Source organism: Castor canadensis, chromosome 6 (genome assembly GCF_047511655.1).
Source record: "Castor canadensis chromosome 6, mCasCan1.hap1v2, whole genome shotgun sequence".
Classification (NCBI taxonomy): domain Eukaryota; kingdom Metazoa; phylum Chordata; class Mammalia; order Rodentia; family Castoridae; genus Castor; species Castor canadensis.
In genome coordinates, this window is record NC_133391.1 from 138,260,015 (window position 1) to 138,282,828 (window position 22,814).

Genomic DNA, 22,814 nt, shown 5'->3' on the forward strand with positions numbered 1-22,814 from the left:
AGGAAATCCAGAGGATCACAGTTTGAGGCCAGCTTGGTCAAAAAGTTAGTGAGACTTCACCCAACCCCCATCTCAACAAATAACCTGAGTGTGATAGTGTATGCCTGCAATCCCACTTACATGTGAGGCATAGGTAGAAAGGTCACAGTCAGAGGCTGGGCTGTGGGTGTGGAGAGACCCTATCTGAAGAGTAACTAAAAGCAAAAAGGGCTGGAAGTTTGACAAGTGTAAGGCCCTGAGTTCAAACCCCAGTAAGTAAGTAATAAATTAAAATAAATAAAATAAAAGCTTAACTATCCTCATTGACACTATATCTACATGTCAGCTGAAACCTCCAATTCTCTAGGAATCTAATAGTCAATAGAGACAATTAGAATATTTTGACTTTATTCATAGAAAATATATAGCATGTGTTTTGCTTCACCTCTGATTTTTGATTTCATGCTTTCTGGAATTTAACACCCAGTTTAGTTTATGATTTTTGAATTGGCCTATTTCTTTTTTTGTCTCTTAACCCTTCCCAACTTCTTTTTTACTAAAATTACAAATCCCTATATTGGTAGAGATAATTGCCCATGAATTAAGACCTCATACCATTACATAGACACAAACACACATGCAAATGACATCTTGTTGAGTCTCTCAACAAGATGTTGAGTCTCTCTTCTATTCTTCAAACAAATAAGTAGCTATTTCAGAATGATAGGTATCTAATCAAAATGTAAAGACAAGCACATTAAAAGAATTTCTACATCACTAGCCACTAGACACATGCAAATCAAAACCACAATGAGATACTACTTCACACTCACCAGGATGTCTGCAATCAAAAAGGCAGATAATAACTTGAAGGGTGTTAAGAATGTGCATACATTGGAACTTTCATGCACTACTGGTAGAGATGTAATATGCAGCCACTTTGGAAAACACTTTGACAGCTCCTAAAGAGATTAATCAGCTACCTTATAACCCATCATTTCTATTCTTAGCAAAATAGAAACATATGTCCGCATGAAATATGTACATATATATTCATAACAGAGTTTTCCATAATAGTCAAAAAGTGGAAGTAATTCAAAGGTGTATCAATAGACAAATAAAATGTGACATGTTCACACAATGAAATATTCTTTGACAATAAAAGAAATAAAGTAGGGTATATGCTATAACCTGAACAGACCTTGTAAACATTAAGTGAAAGGAGCCAGATTCAAGACCTACATACTGTACGATTCCATTACATGGCATGTGTAGAACAGGCAAATCCAGGGAGAAAGCTGATTAGTAGTTTCCTAGGTTGGAAACGGGTGGGTTGCAGAATAATGAAGAGTGTCTGCTAATGAGTTCCAAGCTTCTCTTGGGAATAATGCAAATATCCTAAATTTGGTCTTGCAGTGGTTGTAGAACTATTGAAGTAAACTAAAATCTATTTAATTGTACGCTTTGAATGGTTTCATTATATATATGAATTATATCTCGAAAAAGCTGTGACACATAAAAATATAAGTAAAGACAACGTGTTTGATGTCCCCACTGCAGAGGAACTAATAAAAAAATCTTAAAGTGACAGAGGTCAATATGAGAAGAGGATCAGGAACCAGTGTAAAGATCAGTTAGAGATGAATCAACTTGGGTTGTAACACATTTGTACATGGAAGCAATGTTAGCAATCTCTCTGTATAGCTACCTTAACTCAGGTAGCAAAAACGCTTTGTCTTCCTTATCATGCTTATGTCTTCTCTTCAACAAAATAGAGACAAAGGCAGAACAGTTTCTGCCTGGAAGCAAGGGGGGTTGGAAAGGGAGAGAATGGCCCCAGCAATGTATATACATGTGAATAAATGAATTTAAAAAAAATTTTTTTAAAGACAAGTGAAAAACTGAGGAAAAAAGTTCTTCAATTTCTTCTTTGCACCACATGGAGATAACTAAAAAAATTTAGGTCATCCTCTACATTCTCAATGCTTATATGAAATGAATATCAGCTACTTAGCAAAAACCACAAAAATTAAGAGCAGTGAAATTACCCTGTGCATTATTACTGCATTGCAGAAAGACTAGCATTCTCTGAAGCTTGACTGGGAGGGAAAATGGGCCAATACCTGCTTCTTTATAGTTTCAAAGAAAAAAAACAAGCAGCCACTTATTGCCTCCAGATCCCAGTGTTCTCAAATTCGACTAACGAAGAGCTATGATGTAGCAACAATATTATAAAGTTCTAGTAGGAAAAGAAAGTTGTGCTTCAGAAAATATTCACAGAGATGCAAAAGTGAAATTATATCTCCCAAGGTTGGCTAATGAGTAATCAGTGAGTAAGGCTTTTGCCAGGGGAGAAACTATTCACACCCTAGTGTTTGTGTAGTGTTCCAAAATATCTCAGCATATCTGATTTATTCTCAATTATAACCTTTCAGACTTGGAAAAGTAATCTACTGCAAATTTAACTTGAAAACTATTAGCAATTGATATTTTTAGAATCTAGACACAACCACAATTTTCATAAATGTACAAATTTTGCTTTATACTCATATAACAAATAACGACAAATACTTTGTGGAGTGGAAATTTTTGTTTCATAATTTTTTCACTGGTATTTATGGTACACAGTTCCATTTTTCTATTTGTAAGACCTATAGTAATATATTCCAAGGTCATCATGCAGAAATTAATGGATATCGATCAAGAATGTTGGCAAATTACTTTAAATTGTTCTCTTGTTTGACAACAGAGCCTAAGTTATAATAATCACATAAATATCAGCAGGCCCAGGGTCTATACATATAGCAGCATCTATTAACCCAAGTGATTTAACTTGAGATATTACTGAAATGACAATGGCTGAGGATAACTAAACTTACACCATAAAATAGAGTAAATACAGTTTAGTAAATACTAGCTTATAGGCAATTATAATCAATTTGCCTCAATGTTATACAAATTTCTCTTGATATTAATTTGTGGTTCTTCCTTAGTAAGAACTGTTATGACTTCCTAGTGAATGTGTCTAGGGTCCCTGTCTCTAGTCTGGTTGGTATGGGTTCTTATTTTCCTATATCCTTTCTCATCCTCTCTGGTTTCTCACCCGTATTACCTGTGTGTGATAGCATCTTCTTCAATTGAAGCTCGTAATTATTTGTAAAGTAATTTATCTTCATAAATTGATGTATATGAAGATTTACTTTTCCCCATAAGTAAAGTTTACATTTACAGTTAGATGTCACTTTTATTAACTACCATCAAGAAAATAACAGAGGAAGTTAAAATAATTCCCCTTTGATCAAAAGGTTCCCATTCTAATCAGTGTCTACACTGATGACAAGTCTTCCTTGACTTGGTACCATGAATCCACCTGTGTTTAATTGCCAAATGTTTCCTCAGCTACAACTACTCAGAGAACTGAGGTGTTACATTTTCTCACATGGTACTCAATGTGAGAAGGGTTTTAACAAGTCAAAAATCACTAGAGACCCTATTTTTGGATTGTTTGGCCTATAATTTTTATACCAATTGAGTGTAGATGAAATAGTAATTTTAAAAGAAAAGCATATAGGAAGTAAAATTCTACGTGTATTCAACATAAAAAGTGTTATTTTAATTGCTTTCTCATTGATTAAAAAAATTGGAATTGGTCATCTTAAACTACGTTACTGACACATGAATAGGATGGAGAAATGACCCAAACAATGTATGCACATGTGAATAAATGAACAACAACAACAACAAAAAAAAATATATATATATATACATACTTTGAATGAGATGCAATAAACTTTCTGAGAGAGTCTTATTTAGGGAAAACCAGGCAAAGTGGTTAAAATGTGCACAAGCTTTCTCATGTGCAAAGTTTTAAGCTGTGGTGGGTTATACATTTCCTGATGTTTGATATTCGAACTTCTCTGCACTCCCAGGGCAGGCTGCCTTCTCAACAAGGGTTCAGTTCCTTTCATAATGTTGGGTCCCCCCATCCTGTCTCTATGATTTAAAGTCAACCATATCATAATCAAAGGTCATAACTGCTGATTGCTAGAAAGTACATTCTGAGAACTTCTATTAACATGTTAATAACCCTAATTTTAGGGTTATTTTATTTTATTTTATTTTATTTATTTTATTTTAGGTTAATTTTAGGATATTTGATAATCAAATATACTACTAGTGTCAGAAACTAAGGTAAGCATTTATATAAATTATCTTATTTACCTTCAAATTTTTGACATCGTTGTTGTTGCTTTGAGGCACATAGCCTAAGCTGGCCTGGAACTTGCTATGTAGCTCAAACTGATCTCGAACCTGTGATTTTCCTCTCCTATCGTTCCAAGTGCTGGGATTGCACAACCATGTCTGGCTTCATAAAAGTATTTTAAGAAAGTATTATTAACAGTTCTATTTTATAACTAACAAGTTTTAGGTTTAGCAAGATCAAGCAATGTGTCCAAAATTGCAAAAGTAAAAAGTGGCAGAAACAGGCTTTGAACCCATATTAATTTGACTTCAAGACCTAGCTCATACTTAACATTTTCTCTTTGGAGGTAGTTTACAGATTTGTAAATATAAATATGCAGAATATATGCAATATATGTATATGTGCATATATACATATGTATTTATGTTGTGGGCATATACATATATGTGTATATATGCATATTTTATATATATGGGTGAGTATGTGTGTGTGCATTTATATATGTATGTTGAGAATAATTAACCAAACAAAAGTCAACATCTTTATTTTTAAACAGCATTACTTAAAAATACTGTATTAACAATAGAAGAGTTTCTGATAACTGAAATATATTTCATTAAGTATTTTATGGTTCTCTTGTCTTTTTGCAAATGCAGAGAGTGCAAAACATTCATTTAGCTATTTACTTTTTCTGTCACTTCAATAAATTGTATTAAATTATTTTAATTATGATGCTATAGTCATGGTTTTAGACTTCAAACTCTGTGGAATAAGTAAGTAGGATTACAAAATACCATCTTAATTCCTTTAGAGTTTTGATCATTTTCTCCCTTTTTATAAAGCAAAATATTGTAAACATTTGTTTCCCCTCTTGAGATTTGTAACTTGACTTTGTACAAAAATCTATTTTTGATTCATTGATTGAAGTTTTCATCCCCTTTGTGATTTCTTTAAACTACAGCATACTAATCATCAAAAGTAAAAGATAATACATAAGAAGTCATTTTATTTTAAGTATTCCTTTAATATATGACAGAATAGAAATCAAAATTTAGCAATATTTTAAGGTGTATCTGTTGAGGTGGAAAGAGTGAAAACACTGTGTCTTGGATTGAATAGAACAACTGCCTTGTGACTCTATGTGGAAGAGTACTCATTTTACATACTTAATACAATAGGAAGCCATTATTCAAAGGCCAAATGACCATCATACACACACATATTGATTGTATATATGTGCCTATTAATATGTACTTACCCACATTTATTCTTTTTTAAGACTCAATTCACAGTTATACTCACCCTATTATTTATAATACTCAATTATAATTGTTTTTTAAATCTAAAACCAAACAAAATAAGTTTAACAAAAACAGCACGATAGTATAATAGTAAGAAATTTTCTGGGTACATTTCTCCCTAGCTTATACCCTATGCATTAATTTCTAGATCAATAATTTATTAATAAAAACTGACCTATTTGGGGGGAAACAAGCATTCTGAGAAGTGATTTCTTAAACCGAAAATTTGATTTTGGAGAAACTAAAAACTATGCCAGAATATTTGCTAGCATTTGAAAACCATGAATTAGACTATTTGCAAAAACAGTAGCAATAGATATTAGGAAAAATCATTTTTAAAAGCAACAAATTTCTCATCAATAGTATCATAGTATTGATAGGAAGGATTTGATAGAAGCTTCCAACACAGTCTTCTCAACACTTTGAAACAAAATTCTCAGAAACAGGCAATGGAACCATTCTGGAAACCTGGAATTAGACACAGTTGCCTTTTCTCTTGTGTAATTAGAACACTGGATTTGAAAAGTATTTGCCTTAGTCCTGAAAGTTTCCACAGAAGCAGCTTTGTGCTAGCATTGGTTTGTTTGTATGTACCCTTAGAAATCTCTTCAATTTATGCTTATAGTGTCTATCAAACAGGGCACGAGCAAAGACCCCCTTGCTCAGGTCTAAGGGTGGTAGTTCTCAAAACAACCTAATAAAGTCTGTACTCTTTCTGTCCTCATTGGAAAACTCATACAAGGAAACACAGGCATAAATGAGAAAACTGATGCCCAGAGTGGTGTCTTATCCAAGGATTGCTAGCTAGAAGTAGTAAAGTTAGACCAAAGCCAATAAATATAAACCCAGATCTCAGGCCTGAACAACTATAATAAAATAGTATTATGGCAATTTTAGATTTAATGATGGCTAAATTATGTGTTGTTCCCTACCCTGACCTTAAATACCTCAAAGGTTTTCAATCTTCAGTTCTATCCTTCACTACTGTTAGAGAGCTCACTGCTGTCATGTTGCTTTTTCTAATCTCCTACACCTTTGTTCTGAATTGCTTTTATCTTTATTATTATGTTATTCCTTTGTTCTCCCTTTTCTTGTCTCTTCCCTTTCTTTCCCACTCCTCTCTCCTGTGAATCATCGGTCTCAATCCCATCAATTTTCCTGTTTTAGCTTATGCAATGCCAAAACAAAATCAAAACAGTGTTTGTCTATCTGTCACTGTCCTTAATAAAAATAGATTTTACATCAACAAATTCAGCATACCTGCTGAATTATGGAAATGTAATACTACTTTGATTGTGTGGGAAATAGAAAGACTTGAATGCATAACATGTGATTGAACTTTGCAGTCACTTTGGATTCCAGTGGAATTTTCTACATCCACAGAGATTCTCCTTCACTTATTTCAGTCTCATTTTTGCTTACAATAATGAAAGCACATATTGATTCTGATTGTCTTTGAAAACAAGTGCTGAGCAAAAGTTCCAGAATTTTTATGTAAGTAAAAGAGTTTTTCTTTTAACTTTTATACGACAAGTTTCTCCAGTTTTAACTAGCAAGTATTATTGAGTGTTGTGTTTCCAGTCAGAGGACAGTGCTATGAAGTACATCTATAAAATACAGAAGTAAATTCTACAACCCCCCAAGATCATTTAATTACTTCATACCTTTGATGAAAATTTCCTAAAATTCTATTTGCAAATATTTCAGAATGAAAAGTAAATGAAACAAATTAGTGTAATTCTATGCAGGGAAATCTTTTCAAACACACCATTACCAGGATGAGAAAAAAGTAATGCCATTCAGGTTCCTAAAGGAAATGAGTTTTTCTTTAAAATGCACTAGAGATAAGAGTGGGCTAAAAATACTTTAAGTTTGTGAGTATTAGTTAAACTTTATTTCTTTAAGTACAGCACAATAATTGAGCTAGTATTAATCATTTCTTTTTTCTTTAAACATATTAGGAAAAAAGAAACCTTGAGAAATTGATTTCCATTTCCTTTGTAACAATCTGGGGAAAGAAGGGCCGGTAAAGTACTTAACCAATTCTCTTGTACAGAAAAAAGATGAAAACACCCTATAAAAGAACTGGCAAGTCATTGTGGTTGGGTGGATGCTGTGCAAAAGCCCTTATTCACATAGTAGTTGAAAATGGAGCTTGATCCTAATGACTTTGTGGAAAGATTGCTGAATGGAGGCTAGGTAAAATTTGGCGTTTTCCCCAAGGGGACTATAAGGTCACATTCTCCATGAACCACATGTATCTCAAGGGAATTTCTAAAATTTTTCTGTTTCAGGTCCATGAGTGGGAGAATGTTATGGGGGAAGGTAGTGGACAGGTATTTGACTTTACTTCTTTTTATTTTTAGAAGTCATATATAGTTATAAATATAGCTGTATAATATGCATCCCCACTCTCCCACAGAGTTTTAAAATATTTCATTCAAAGAATTTAAACAAGATAATTTGCTCCCCTCAAATTTCTACAGCTAACTTCATATCATCTGAGCAACTGTCATATCATCATGAATGCATGAATATATATAAAATGACTCTTCAGCTTTCCAGAATACAGAGTTATATTGGCACAGGGATTCATATAGTACACCAAAATCTCAAAGGCTCTATACTATCTTTTAGTCTCTAGTATCAAAAATTTATTTCTTCCTCACAAGGTAGCAACAAATAGACAATAAGGATGTCCAAACTAAGTGTTGGAATTCACTGATCTGGATTAGACAGTAGACAAAAGGAAGAAATTTGTGTTTTCATTGACTGATGATAGCGATAAGTGAAAGTAAAGATAACTATCTATCTACCTCCCAGAGATAACAGAGTTTCTGAAGGTCTAGATTTGGTAGAAAAATTGGAAATAAAGAGATGACAGATGTTATAGACATTGCCACCAATCAGACTTACTAATTATTGTATCTATTATTAGAATTGACAGGACTTAGAAATTCTTTAAACTTGAATAAAATACTTCTGAATATTTCTACACTCAACAAGAAATCTAAACATGAAGCTCCATATGTTATTTTTGGTTGAACCAAAATGACAATCTTCTGACCATTTACACAGCCACTTTTAGAACCAAACACCTAAAAAGCTTAGACGCATTTAGGTCATTGTGCTCCCAGCTGGAACATTAATCAGTTATTGTATAGTTCATTTTTACAGAATGCAGCATGATTAAGGAGGATAACTCTAAGCATGAATTGTTTATAAAGGTCAATGTATTCTGTACCATGTCAATTGCTGAGAAGATTTTGTGTAAATTCCACCCCCATAAATCTGTATAGTCACACTTACAGAAAACATTCCTAAAACCAAAGGTTTCTGTGAAGTTAAAAACTAAAGGAAAAAGGCCTTCCCAGCAGTGTTCGCTGCAATTTAGGAAGGAGTCAATATCTTTTTATAAAATCACTTAGTGAGCCCTTTTTTAAGCCTACATGTTCCATTCTGTGGAGGGTTGGTATAGAAGAAAAAGGTGGTATGTTGAGAATTGGCTTGCTTTTATTTACTCCTCATTTAGATGGTGCAATAGCACATTTAGGCAAAGGAATCTTAATTATTTCCAAGTTTTCTAACAATGAAGCTATTGCTAATGTTGTGTAGGAGAAGTAGGCATTAGGACAACAACTGAATGCCTGAACCATCAACAATATTTCTGGGTTTGGAAGACAGCCAAAATATCACAAGGGCTTCCTTTTGCCCTTTGCCTACAGGCCACAGCCCCCACTGATCTGAAGGGCTCTTAATCAGAAATATCCAAGATTTTGTCTCCTGTGGGAAGGCAGTACTGAGTAATGTTGATGGATCTCTGTGTGGCAACCAGGAGAGGAGGGGAAAAAGATTCATACTCTGAGTATGACAAACTAGGACCCTAATTTTATTCAGGTTTTGTATTGCAGGGGAGACATTTCTTGAGCACGCTCAGTTACTCTGGCTTATCAAACAATTCTTCTGTTGTTGTGTGATCATACTATAAATGTGGAAGACTCTTGGTAAAATTCTGATTAAATTAAATAAGCATTTAACATCCCTAATTTGATCCAGGATCCCAGTATGTTAGACAGCCAGCAATTTTAATGCCTGAAGTGCCCTGTTACTTAATTAAATAGGTCACAATAAGCCCTAAGTGAAGAACTAAGAGCTAGAAGACAATTAAGTGTGTAAACATTGCAGGGAGTGGAAACATCTATACTTGAATCTTTGATTGGAAAATTTTCAAGGGATTGACCCAAAGGTAGCTATATTCATGGGAATTTTCAAAATATGGCATTTGAGCATAAAAGTACTAAAAATGTAAAACTCTAGAAATGATAGCAATGGTAAGTAAATTGTTATTCTATTTTAATCAATTTTTCTTATTTAAAAGAAATTTGTATTAATTATAAAACAATCTAGAACTGAAAGATTAACAGGATGACAGGAATCCCATTCACTAGGAATAGTTTGTTGCCCAATTACATATGTCATGTATACTTTATTATAAAGCTACAGAAAATAGAGTGACAAAAGTTAATCATAATATTCACAGATCAAGGACTAAGTTAATTACTGTTGATGGTCAGATGATACGATTTTCTTACATTGACACATTGCAAACAAAATAATTTTAATAAAACCAACTTTAAATCATAGATAATTAAGACCAGCTTGATATTGGCAATGTAATATATAGCATATTATACAATGATTTCACATTTTAAATAATGCTGAAATGGGATGAATGTTTATATACTCCAAAAATTATATTGAAATCCTAACCTACAAGTTCAGAATGTTAGGGAACTGGGTCTTTGGAAGTGATGAGGTATTGAGGGTGGGCTTAGTGTCCTTACAAAAGAAGCCTAAGAGAGACCCTGATCTTCCACCATGAGATAATATAGTTAGAAGCTGCAGTCTATGAAGTGTACAATAGGCCCTCATCAGACATTGAATCTAGCAGTGTTTTGATCTTGGACTTCACAGTCACCAAAACCGAGAAATAAGTTTCTGATGTTTATAAGACATTCAGTTTATGGCATTTTCTTACAGCAGCTTAGAAAAAGACAAATGTTTGTAAATGGTGCAGATCATTCCCCTTATGGAGTCAAATTTAGGAAGCATGTTTCAATAACAAAAGTGGAAAAACAGCATTTTTCAGAGCTCTTCCCATTCAACTTAAACCCCACACAGAGAAGAGCCTCTTTTCTCCTACCTTATCATCTGTATCCACCCAGAGGCTGCTTGGGAGCTACTGATAATTCAGACACTCAAAGTTCTTCCTCTCTGCTTACAGATCTTATTATGAAATACAATTTTAAATGTTAATATGGACACTCAAATGAGGAGAATTATCATCTTTTTTATTATTCTTGTTGTACTGGAGATACATTGTGACATTCACCAAAGTTCTTACAATATATCATAGTTGAATTCATCCCCTCTATCATTTCTTGTCACCCCTCCCCCCAATCTGGAAGTTTCAGCAGTTCTTATTTTTCCATTTTCATACACGAGTACATAATATTTATACCATATTCCCCCTCTTATACCCTTTCCCTGATAGTTATCATTTTAAAGAATAAAACTAGAGGCAAGATGAAATGATATGATAAAAAATAGTATTTTTGAAAATGAAGACCTCATACATCAAAAAGAGCAATAAAACTGCTTGAATTTTATGTTTTCCTGTGTTTTATATAAAATACAGATTCTAAACGATAGCAATTAAATTAACTATTAACTAGCAAAATTCAATACATCCTTAAATGGATGTTATTTTAGCTCAAATTATAATGTATGTCAATTCCCTTTTGTGACTATTAGAGAAATTCCTTTTTGAATAACATTTTAGATAGAAAAAACAGAAAAATTCCTGATATATAAAAAGCAGACATTTTAGTAGATTTTTTTACACATGCCACAAACCCACAAAATTCATGAGGGTTATTGAGTTATCCAATTTGACTACCAACTCTTCTCCAACTTTGTATGCCCAGGCTGAGGGGCTAACTAAAATGCAGATTCTCACATAGTAGGTCTGTTGTGGAATATGAGACCAGGACTTTTTCACAGTTGCCCACAAGTTGTTACTACTGCTCTACTATTGGTGATCATGTTCTTAGACCACATTTGCATAGCAACCATCTATACCAGCATTGACCAATAGCACTTTCTGTAACGATGGAAATATGCTGTTAAGTGTCAATGGCTATATTGATCAGTTGATATGTGGTTATTGTGCCTTGGAAACTGAATTTTTATTTGATAAAACTATATTTTAAAGTTAAATAATTACGCATGGCTACTGATTACATACTGGGCTGTGCAGGACTTTATAGAACATAATGAATTACAAAGTTGTCATTTATACACAGTTCGTGCAAATGCACACCATCTGTGAATGTGCTATACTTTACAAGCCTTTATGGAATGCAGGTGTGCTTGTTGTGGGACAATGCATTTCAATAAATTCCTGAGGGGAGGTTTATAGTCCTGGCAGCTAACTCACTAACAAAGTGCATTCTAGAATGCTATGAATTTCACCTAGGGAAAATTGGGAAAATAGAAAAAGAGTTAACAAAAATGTTGCAGATTATTAAGTCTCTTTTAAGGCAAAATAAAATTGTCCCTGTTTATTCTTTCTCTTTGAGCTAAGTGAAATTCACAATGACATATATACAATAGAAACTAGACTCTTACACAATCAGGGGACTATTTTGCCAAAATGATTCCAATTTCAGATAAGCATTTACCCTATGATTGTTTCCAACTGGATAATGGCAATGTCAAAATCATTTAAGAGCCATGTGACAATAGAGCTATGTATCATGGATTTGAAACCCAGACATGTAAGCTAAATCCTAGCTTTGCTCCCTTTCTTGGCCTTGGGCAAGGTGCTCTTCAATCTAGTATTCAGCGTGCACATATAAATATAAAAAAAAACCATAATGACAAATAGTGACATGAATACTCATTGCTCCAATAAATATAATCAGATTTATATCAACAACAGTGATAAAAATGAGAATACTTTATCCTTGTAAATTACTGTCAAGTTTACGAAGTATTTACATATGATATTCTTATTAACTTTAAGACAGCAAACAAAATGACTCAGAAAACAAGAGCTTTGCTTTTGTCTTGTGTTTGTTTCCTTTTTAATTAGGCTTCCAAAGAATACAAGGTTATAGTCTCAAGTTCCTTTGTAGATGTGTTTTGATTCTTTGCAGCCACCATTTGTCTCTTCTTGCTCATCATACACATCATCTGCCTTTACCATCTCCATTTCTGTGAGAATGTCCCTAAAATCTAAAATAGGAATAATAGTATATTTTCTGTCTGCCTGAAAGCTACTGGTATTTTAAATAAGAATAAAGATAATCTCCTTGGTGGTGCATGCCTCCTGTAATCTCAGCTATTCCAGATGCATAAATCAGGAGATCATGGTCTAAGGCTATCCCTGAGCAAAAAGTACGATACCTATTTATAAAATAGCTAAAGCTAAGGAGGGCTATATTGTGGCTCAAGAGGTACAGCATCTGTTTAGCAAATACTGGGTCCTGAATTCAAACCCCAGTACTCTCTCCCTGACAAAGATAACCTCAAATCTTTTGTTTACTATTAATTCTGATTTACTTTTTATTTGAATCTTTTAATTGTACTACATAAGGGGATATTTCTATATGTGCATATAATGTACTTTGATCATATTCACCTCTCTCCTATGGTTTCAGAACCCATCTATTGTTCCCTTTTACTTTCGTATCCTTCTTTCTTCCCCCAAGATTCCACATGTGAGTGAAAACATGTGGTACCTGTCTTTGTGAGACAAACTTAATTCATGTAGCATGATGATCTACCATTGTATCCATTTTCCTGCAAATGACATGATTTCAATTTTCTTTATGGAACTTTTAAAGCCTACCACTTGCAAAAGGTCCTTCCTAACTAGGTTAAATAAAATTAAATTACAAATTTTATTTATTGAGTTAGTTCCAGTTATTTTAAGAATTTTAAATCTATAAAATAACAGGAAAAATCAAGATATACTTTGAATCGTTAATAAGCCTACAAAAACTTACAAATAGGGAAAGAAGAAATCAAAATACCCCATTTGCAAATGATATCATCATATACTTAAAACCACTACAGACTCCACCAGAAAACTCTTAAATCTGGTCAACACTTTTAGCAAAGTGGTAGGATACAAAATCAACATATAAAAATCAGTATCTCTTCTTTCTAACAATAACAAACACACTGAGAAAGAAATCAGGAAAATAATCTCATTCATAATAGCCTCAAAAAATTAAATGCCTTGGGATAAACTTAACTACAATTAAAACTATAAAATATCAAAGAAAGAAACTTAAGAAGACACTAGAAAATGAAAGGACCTCCATATTCATGGATTTCCAGAATTAATATTGCAAAACTGGCTATATTATTGACAGGGATCTATAATTTAATGCAATTCAATCAAATTTTCTTTTTTTTTTTAAATTATTCATTTATTCACATGTGCATACATTGTTTGGGTTATTTCTGCCCCCTTACCCCCTCCCCTACCCTCTCCAGACAGGTCCTGTTCTGCCCTTATCGCTAATTTTGTTGAAGAAAAGACACAACCATAATAAGGAAGACAAAGGGTTTTTGCTAGTTGAGTTAGGGATAGCTATACAGAGAGATTGCTACTATTGCTTTCATGTACCCATGTGTTACGACCCATGTTGATTCATCTCTAACTGATCTTTACACTGGTTCCTGATCCCCTTCTCATGTTAACCTCTGTTGCTTTAAGGTTTCTGTATTAATTCCTCTGGAGTGGGAACAGCAAACATTTTCATGTTTTGGGTTTTCTACCTATTCCTATAGCTCCCGTATGCACTCTCCCTTTGTCGTGGGATCCAAGTCCAACCACATTGCTGCATTTGCCCTAGATCTAAAGTCCGCATATGAGGTAGAACATACGATTTTTGGTCTTCTGAGCCTGACCGACCTCGCTCAGAATGATGTTCTCCAGTTCCATCCATTTAACTGAAAATGATAAGATTTCATTCTTCTTCATGGCTGAGTAGAATTCCATTGTATACAAGTACCACATTTTCTTTATCCATTCATCAAGAATGGGACATCTTGATTGTTTTCATAACTTGGCTATTGTGAATAGCACTGCAATAAACATGGGTGTGCAGGTGTCTCTGGAGTAACCTGTGTCGCATTACTTTGGGTATGTCTCCAGGAGTGGGATTGTTGGATCATATGGCAGGTCTATGTTTAGATTTTTAAGAAGTCTCCAATTTTTTTTCCAGAGTGGTTGCACCAGCTTGCACTCCCACCAGCAGTGGATTAGGGTTCCTTTTTCCCCACATCCTCACCAACATATGTTGTTGGTAGTGTTTTTGACGATGGCTATTCTAACAAGAGTGAGGTGGAATCTTAGTGTGGTTTTGATTTGCATTTCCTATATGGCTAAAGCTGGTGAGCATTTTTCGTGTGTTTCTTGTCCATTTGAATTTCTTCTTTTGAGCAAGTTCTGTTTAGTTCAGTTGCCCATTTCCTAATTCATTCATTGATTTTGGGAGAGTTTAGTTTCTTAAGTTCCCTGTATATTCAGGTTATCAGTCCCTTGTCTGAGGTATAGCTGGCAAATGTTTTCTCCCACTCTTTGGATGGTCTCTTCAATGTAGAGACCATTTCTTTTGTTGTGCACAAGCTTTTTAATTTTATGAAATCCCATTTGTCCATCCTTTCTCTTAGTTGCTGGGCTGTTGGGGTTCTATTGAGGAAGTCTTTGCCTATACCTATTACTTCCAGAGTGCTTCCTACTCCTTCCTGTAGTAACTTCAGAGTTTCAGGTCTGATATTTAGGTCTTTGATCCATTTTGAGCTGATACTAGTACAGGGTGATAGACATGTATCTAGTTTCAATTTCTTAAAGGCAAATAACCACTTTTTCCAGAAACATTTGCTGAAGAGGCTATCTTTTCTCCATCATATATTTTTGGCATCTTTGTCAAAAATGAGGTGGGTATAGGTGTGTGAATTCATATCTGGGTCCTCTATTCTGTTCCACTGGTCTTCATGCCTGTTTTTGTGAGGTACCATGCTGTTTTTATTGGAATTGCTTTGTAATATAGTTTGAAGTCTGGTATTGTGATACCTCCAGCATTGCTCTTTTTTGCTGAGTATTTGTGGTCTCTTGTGTTTCCAAGTGAACTTTAGGGTATATTTTTCAATCTCTGTGATGAAAGTCATTGGGATTTTGATGGGAATTACATTAAACATGTAGATTGCTTTTGGTAGAATAGCCATTTTTATGATGTTGAGTCTACTGATCCATGAGCACAGGAGATCTTTCCATCTTCTATAGTGTTCCTCAATCTCTTTCCGCAAGAGTTTGTAATTCTCATTTTAGAGATCATTCACATCCTTTGTTAAATTTACTCCTAAGTATTTGATTTTTTTTTGAGGCTATTGTGAATGGAATTGTTCCCATATATTCCTTCTTAATTTGTTCATTGTTGGTGTATAGAAAAGCTAATGACTTTTGTAAGTTGATTTTAAATCCTGACACCTTACTGTAGCTGTTTATGGTGTTTAAGAGTTTTGGGTAGAGTTTTTTGGGTCTTTAAAGTATAGGACCATATCATCTGCAAATGAGGATATTTTGATAGTTTCCTTACCTATTTGTATTCCTTTTAGTTCTTCTTCTTGCCTAATTGCTCTGGCTAGAAATTCCAGTACTACGTTGAATAAGAGTGGGAATAGTGGGCACCCTTGTCTTATTCCTTCTTTTAAGGGGAATGGTTTCAGTTTTTCACCGTAAAGTATGAGGTTGCCTGTAGGTTTGTCATATATAGCTTTTTTAATGTTGAGATACATTCCTTCTATTCCTAGTTTTCTTAGAGCTTTTATCATGAAGTGGTGTTGGATCTTGTCAAAGGCTTTTTCTGCATCTGTTGAGATGATCATGTGGTTTTTGTCTTTGCTTCTATTAATGTGCTGCATTACATCTATAGATTTCCATATGTTAAACCACCCCTGCATCCCTGGGATGAAGCAGACTTGGTCATTGTGTATGATATTTCTGATATGTTGTGGGATTAGGTTTACTATTATTTTATTAAGGATTTTTGCATCAATATTCATTAAGGAGATTGGCCTGTAGCTCTCCTTTTTGGTGTGTCTTTGTCTAGTTTTGGGATGAGAGTAATATTGACCTCATAAAATGAGTTAGGCAGTGTTCCTTCCCTTTCTATTTCGTGGAACAGTTTAAGGAGGGTTGGTATTAGTTCTTCTTTAAAGGTCTGATAGAATTCAGTAGAAAATCCATCAGGTCCTGGACTTCTCTTTTTTGGGAGACTCTTGATTGCTGCTTCAATTTCATTTTGTGTTATAGATCTATTCAGGTGATTAATGTCCTCTTGATTCAGTTTTGGGTGGTTATAAGTTTCTAGAAATCTTCCATTTCTTCAAGATTTTCAAATTTATTAGAGTATAGGCTCTCAAAATTGTTTCAGATGATTTCCTGGTTTTCCATGGTGTTTGTTGTTATCTCCCCTTTTGCATTACTGATTTTACTGATTTGGGGTTTTTTTCTCCTCATTTTAGTCAAGTTTGCCAGGGGTCTGTGAATTTTATTTATTTTTTCAAAGATCCAGCTTTTTGTTTCATTGATTCTTTGTATTTTTTTTTTTTTTGGTTTCTATTTCATTGATTTCAGCCCATATTTTAATTATTTCATTCCTTCTGCTTGTTTTGGGATTTGCTTGTTCTTGTTTTTCTAGGAGTTTGAGCTGTAGCGTTAGGTTATTGATTTGAGATCTTTCTGTCCTTTTAATATATGCACTCCTGGCTATAAACTTTCCTATCAGGACTGCCTTTGCTGTGTCCCAGAGGTTCTGACAGATTCTGTTTTCATTTTCATTAACTTCTAGGAATCTTTTAATTTCCTCTTTTATTACATCAATGACCCATTGATCATTGAGCAATGTACTGTTCAGTTTCCAATTTTTTCCATGTTTTCTACTGCTGTTTTTGTTGTTGATTTCTAGTTTTAATGCAGTGTGGTCAGATAGAATGCATGGGATTATTTCTACTTTCTTGTATTTTCTGAGGCTTGCTTTATGCCCTAAGATATGATCAATTTGGGGGAAGGTTCCATGGACTGCTGGGAAGAATGTATATTGTGCAGAAGTTGGATGAAATATTCTGTAGACATTAGCTAGGTCTATTTGGTCTATGGTGTGATTTAGTTCTAGGATTTCTTCATTGATTTTTTGTTTAGATGACCTATCTATTGATGATAGGAGGGTATTAAGATCTCCCACTACCACTGTGTTGGAGTTTATATATGTTTTCAGGTCCTTCAGAGTATGTTTGATGAAATTGGGTGCATTGATGTTGGATGCATATAGGTTGGTAATTGTTATTTCCTTTTGGTGTATTTCCCCTTTTATCAGTATGGAGTGTCCTTCTTTATCTCATTTGATCAATGTAAATTTGAAGTCTACTATGTCCAAGGTAAGTATTGCTACCCTTGTCTGTTTTGAGGGACCATTGGCTTATTAAATCTTTCATCCTTTCACTGTCAGCCAGTGCTTATTTCTGTTGATGAATTGGGTCTCCAGTGGGCAGCAGATTGTTGGATCTTCCTTTTTAATCCAGTTTGCCAATCGGTGTCTTTTGATGGGGGAATTTGTCCATTAACATTCAGTGTTAGTATTGATAAATACGTGGTACTCCCTGTCATGTAGTTGTCTTTGTTGATTAAGGGTTTGATTGTGTGCAGCTGAATCAATGCTACTCTCTACTTTCTTGCCTTTTCTTCTCCTGTTGTTTGGTATTGCATGACCTTTCATGGTTTTGTTTGCTTTCATTTTCTGTGTGAAGAATTCCTTGAGGAATCTTTTGTAGTGGTGGCTTGGTGGTCATATATTGTTTTAGTTTCTGCTTATCATGGAAGACTTTTATTGTTCCGTCTATTTTAAATGATAGTTTTGCTGTGTAAAGTATTTTAGGATTGAAGTTATTTTCATTCAGTTCTTGGAAGACCTCACTCCATGCTCTTATTGCTTTTAAGGTTTCTGTTGAGAAGTCTGCTTGATATTGATGGCTTTGCTTTTGTATGTTATTTGCTTTTTATCTCTTATAGCCTTCAATATGGTTTCTCTATACTCTGTGCTTGTTGTTTTAATGATAATATGTCATCAGGTAGTTCTCTTTTGGTCAGGTCTGTTCAGTGTTCTGGAGGCTTCCTGTATCTGAATGGGAATAATTTTTGCTAGATTTAGGAAATTTTCTGTTACTATTTTGTGGAATATATTATGCATTCTTTTTACTTGAACCTCTTCTCCTTCTTGAATGCCCATGATGCTCAGGTTTGGTCTTTTGATGGAGTCAGTGAGTTCTTGCATTTTCTTTTCACAGGTCTTGAGTTGTTTAACTAATAGTTCTTCAGTTTTTCCTTTAATTGCCATTTCATCTTCAAGTTCTGAGATTCGGTCTTCTGTTTGTTCTATTCTACTGGAATGGACTTCCATTTTGTTTTGTATTTCTGTTTCATTCTTTTTTCTGCAGTTTTCCATATCGTGGGTTACTTCCTCTTTAATATTTTCAATTTTTGCCCTAATTCATTTATCTCTCTGTTTATGGTAATCTCTGTTTCAGTTTGGTGTTTATTTAGGGCTCCTAGGATTTCATTTATTTGTTTCTGAGTTTCTCATATTCTTTATTTTTTTGTCTTGGAATTTCTTAAGTGCCTTCTGATGTTTTGGTTGACCATGTCCAGTAACATCTCTATGAAATTCTCCTTAATTACTTGCAGGATTTCTTCTTTCAGAGTGTTTTTGAGGGCTTTTGGGTTCCTTGGTATAATTTATCTTTGTTTTGTTGGAGTCTGGATTGGGGTATCTGTTTTCTTCATTTTGCTCTAAATCCTGTACTACTTTATTTTGGGATGAGAATGGTTTCCTTCCCTTTTCTTATTCCCATATTTCCACTAGGTATCATTTCTGTCCGTGAACTATGTTTAATTTAGTATTAGTTGGGTTACAATGTTAATACTAACAAAACCACAAGAGAAGGATAAAAAAGAAAGAGAAGGAAAGATAAAAGGAAGAGAGAAGAGAGGGAAAGAAATGGGAGGTATGGTGGGTGATCAAACAGCAAACCAGGCAGTCAAACCCCTAAAGAAGGGGAAAAAAAAAAAACAGTTCTGGAACAGTAGAATTGCAGTCTTAGTTGTTCTGATGTTACTCCTTTAGCATCCAGTCCTGTCTGTGTGTATCTCTTAGGGAGGTTTGGAGCCCTCTAGTGGCAGCACTAGCTGGAGCCTGGTGGAAAAACTATCTGGTAAGCCTATAGAATTAGGGCCCAGCTCTGCCCAAGGGGCAGGGATCCTGGTGGACTGAGAGATGCAGCTGTCTCACGCTGAGCTGATGCCCAGCCCCAAGGAGTGGGAGTCCTGGCAGGGACCAAGGGACGAGAATCCCAGTGGGGCATTGGATCTGGTGCTGGTCTGGGGCCTGGTGCAGCCAGAGGGATGGAGAGCCCAGCAGAGCAGAGCAGCAGCTGTGCAGGCCTATGGGGCAGGGACTTGGCAGGCCAGCTGTTCTTTTATTAGACCATGGCATGGAGAAGCCTTCCATGATCTAAGGGTTTAGAGTGCCATATTTTCACCTCTCATTGGTGCTTTACCTCAGCCACATGTGTCTCCAGCATCTCAGCAGAGACCCTGGTTTAGGACCTCATGAAATCTGCTGCTCTGTCCCAGTTGCCATCTTCTATCACCCCCAATCAAATTTTCAATAAATTCTTTACAAAAATGAAAAAAAACTATAAAATGCATATGACATCCCAAAAAACCCCTAATGACTGTAAATATCCTAAAAAAACAACAAAAGCAATGCTAAAGGTATCACAATGCTTGACTTCAAACTGTACTACAAAGCCATAATAATAAAAACAACATGGTGTTGGCACAAAAAGAGGCATGTTAGACCAACAGAATAGAACACAGGACTCAGAAACAAAACCTCACAAGTTCAGCCATCTTGTTTTTGACCAAAGTTCCTAAAACACACTAGAGAAAAGACAACTCTTCAACAAATGTTGCTGGGAAACCTGGATATACACATGTAGAAGAGTGAAACTAAATACCTGTCTTTCACCCTGTACAAAAAACAACTCAAAATAGATTAAAGACCTTAATATAAGACCTCAACCTTTGAAACTGCTAGAAGAAAAACTAGAGTAAACCTTTGAAGATGTAGACATAGGTAACATCTTTCTGAACAGGACTCCAATTGCTCAGGAAAGAAGAATTGACAAATTGGATTGTACCAGGGTGAAAAGCTTTTGCACATTAAAGGAAACCATTATCCAAGTAAAGAGACAGCCTATAAAATGTGAGGAAAATCTTTGCCAGCTATTCATCTGACAATAGATTAATATGCAGAAAAATATATATATATATAAAGCTCCAAAATTAAACACACTATGAACAAACAATATAATTAATAAATAGGCAAATGAACAGTTTTCAGAAAGAAGAGGTACAAATGGCCAGTAAATGAATGAAGACATTTACAACTCCTTAGAAGTAAAGGAAATAAATATAAAAATAACATTAGGATTGTTCTCATCCAAGTCTGAATGTCTATACATATGTGTATAATATAAACATATGTATATGTATATGTATATATATATATATATATATATATATATATATATATACAAATGAGTATTATTCAGCTTTAAAAAGCAATGAAAATATGTGATTTCCAAGAAAAGGGATGAAACTAGAGACCATAATATTGAGTGAGATAAACCAAGCTCAGAAAGACATGTACCACATGTTTACTTTCATATGCAGAATCTAGACCTAAATAACAATTATACATGAATTAAAAGGGAGATGCTTTGGGCAAAAACAGCAGGAGGGGGCAAGAGAAAGGAGAGTGTGATGAGTATGAATGTGATTGAAGTACAGTGTATGTGTGCATGAAAATAGCATAATGAAACTGACTAAAAACTGTAGAATAAAGGGTGCAGATGGTGGGATAAGAAAGAGTAATAAGGGGGGGGGTGGTATTTGATCAAAGTATAATATTTCCCTGTATGGAAATATCACAAGGAAACATCTGCATAACTAATGTATGCTAATAATCTTTTCAAAGGCATGAATAATAGGGAGTTATTTAGCTTGTCTATGACCAGATCCCTTTGGATGGCCAAGCTCATGCTCTACTTCACTGTTCCCAGGGTGTGAGGGCTCCCCTAGGATGCTCTGAAAGACCAAGAGAAATTAAGGGCCCTGGCTTCTGTTGTTGTTTTTAGTCTGACGCTAAACACTTTAACAACCAACTAAAGTAACGAAATCTACAGCAATTCCAGTAATTATGGGTGAGTTAACATTAAAAACAAAATTACCAGAAATAAAGGATTTCTTTCTCATCCTAATGAGAAGTCTCAACAAATTCAGAGGAAGCAATCATGATAAAATAATACTGAGGAAAACCCATGAACATGGTCACAAGTTTCAAGAAAGCAAAGGCATTTTACAGGAATTGGAAATCCTAAGTTCCCTTTTCATTCTTAGTGTGTATTTCAAGGTCTTTTCTTGGTACATTTAATCTTAAAAAAAAAAAAAAAAGCTTATTCAAAGACTGAAGAAGATCTTCCTCCCATTTCTATTCTCAGAATATTGAACATGTTTTTGAGTTGCAAAAGGTGCTAAATAATAATTTTCAGTTCTTGACCTGATGAAAATAAATGCATTACATGCATTTAAAAAGAAAAATGAAATTATGGCATTTGCAAGAAAATTGATGGAACTGGAGATCATCATGTTAAGTAAAAGAAGCCAGACTCAAACAAATATTGCATATTTACTCGCATTTTTTCTCATAAATATGCTAATAAAATAATTTCTACAGCAGCCAAAAAATCACAGAATAATATTAAAATAGATAAAAGCATATTATATAAAACCATGTTCCCAAATAGCTTTTAGTTTGAAAGTTCTGTCTTGGAAAATTATAATCAATGCTGATCTCCTTAAAATTACCCAACAAAAAATATGATCTTGCTATGATTTTGAAATTAAAAAAGGATTTATCACAATTAATTTGACTTGTTGTTCAAGGACATCTTTAAATTTTATGTTTATAATAAATGAGCAGAAGCGAATTAATTATGTGTTCCTCGGTCAGTTACAAACATCCAAAATGGAGTAGGGCTCATTTCAGGCTGATCTTTTTTTTAAATGTTTATCAACATTTTTAATATTTTAAAAGATTTTATCTTCTGTCGACATAAAGTGGGTAGAGGGC